Source organism: Cyprinodon variegatus, unplaced genomic scaffold (genome assembly GCF_000732505.1).
Source record: "Cyprinodon variegatus isolate N-32 unplaced genomic scaffold, C_variegatus-1.0 Scaffold101, whole genome shotgun sequence".
NCBI classification, from domain to species: domain Eukaryota; kingdom Metazoa; phylum Chordata; class Actinopteri; order Cyprinodontiformes; family Cyprinodontidae; genus Cyprinodon; species Cyprinodon variegatus.
Window position 1 is genome coordinate 480,227 of NW_015150554.1, and position 2,258 is coordinate 482,484.

Sequence of the window (2,258 nt, forward strand, 5' to 3'; positions counted from 1 at the left end):
CTCTTTAGAGTTTGTCACTAAAAATACTTTTTTCCACTCCATCAGTCACTCCCTCACACATTGTTTCATTTCCCTTAACCGATCATTTCATGCATATCAGCTCACAGAGCCCTGATATGACCTGAATTCTTTATCGTATTTACTGCAGAAAAAGCAATAGGTTGCACAACTATTGAATTAAAATTATTTCAGACCATTATTAAAAAACTACAGTTTATGTCTTGGCCACATTGTCCAAAGTTTATAAACACAAACAGATCTCACAATCAAGTCATATTACTTTTATAAAAAATAGTTTTGAAGAAAAATAACAAATACTTAAGGCAGATAAAAGCTAACAAAACTGCAACTGTTTCTGAACATGACTCTGGTTGATAACACCAAACATTTATAATGTGTTTTTTCCCATTTAAACCAAACATTAAATTGAAGATTTTTGCAAATATTTTAAATTTCTTCCTAATAACATGTGTATACTAACTAAAACAAAGCTGGTCGTTTTGACTAACCGAATCTTTAACTGAAACACAATTGAATTTTTTTTTTATGAACACGCTCATGTCATGAAATGTCAATATTCCACTTATTTCCAACATCTGGTCACTCTTATAATTCATTTTACATAAATATTGCATAAATATCAAATTTTAAAAACCTTCTTTCAATATTCAGTCTGTTTTCTCCACAATAAGCCCAATATTATGATACAAACTAATTAAGGTAACTTATTAAAACCACTGACTGTGGAGACACACGGCTCTCTGACTCTAAACACAATTCTTAGTCTGGATTACAACAGAAATTAAGACCTTACACATCTTGTCCACTAATATCATACTAAACACCTTTGAAATACAGGGACAAAAAAAAAAAAAAAAATACACTGATGATTCTAGATTTTAACCAAAACAAAAGTTTTTTTTGTGAAAAAAGCAGCAAAAACCTTCATTATTGACATCTCAATATAAATTAGGTTTACAAAACAAATTTATAGGAATGTATACTACCTGTAATGATAAATAAAATATTGAATACTGAAATATTGCACTTACTTCCAAACTCCAGTCTGGTTCCTCCACCGAACGTGTACCACAGTGATACAAACTGATTGAGTCGTCGTACAAAAACCTCTGCCTGTTAAAGACACGGCTCCCTGACTCTTACACAACAAACTCAGCTTGAACACATTTAGTCTGGTAAACATTGTCCTACTAATTCAGTTCTTTTTTTATGTACTTGAGTTTAAGTCATTTAGAGTTTTTCTATGTATTTTTTTACTATTTAAAAAGCTTAAAAACTTTATTTTACAGTGCTACAATGAACCCAGAATGGAAATTTTGTTACATCTTTTCAGAAACAGGCACTAGTAAAAGGAAATAAACACTGAGAAAGCTTTTGATTATCTATAAATAACACATGTAGTGTTACCTTTTAAATTCTATCATAAGATGTTTTGCCTGACACATAGGATTGACAATTCTGTGAAATTAAAAAAGGGACACTCTCAAGGCTCAGAACAGAAGACCCAGAATTCAAGGCAAACAGACTNTTGCCTGACACATAGGATTGACAATTCTGTGAAATTAAAAAAGGGACACTCTCAAGGCTCAGAACAGAAGACCCAGAATTCAAGGCAAACAGACTGGCAAATTTCTCAAAAGAGTTTATTAAAAAATGGAGAATCTGCAGTTAGCAGCTAGAGTGTCTAAAGAAGGAAACTACAGAAGGAAAACTCAGGTTAGTGGCCACGTAAATCTGACGGAGGATGATCACAAACGTGTGAGTCACTAACCTGGCCTTGACGTGCAGCCTGGGACAAATAAAGTTCTCAAATGCGGAGACGGAGTCCTTTCTGTATAGGGAGTGTAACATGGACAATAAATACATTGAAGTTGCACAACACACTAATGGTCTGACATATGAGCATTTAATTTTGATTAATAACACATAAAGTTCCAATCATCTTCCATCGTTTGTCTCCAGCAAATATGTCAAACTCAAGGCCCACGGGCCGAATCCGGTTGTGTTGCACACACCAACACTCCATTCCAAGGAGAAAACAAGATTTTTTTTTTTCTTTTATCTGTTTTTTTTTTTTTTTATGTGCTTTGCATGTTTGGATTGTTTTGGTTTTTGCTTTTCACCCCATTAACAATCCAAGCTGGGCTGAAGTTGGTTTTCTAAGGAGGCAGAGTACACTAACAGCGCTCCGGAACTGATGTATGCAGGTGTCATCAGAGGCTGATTGAAACCAAAAT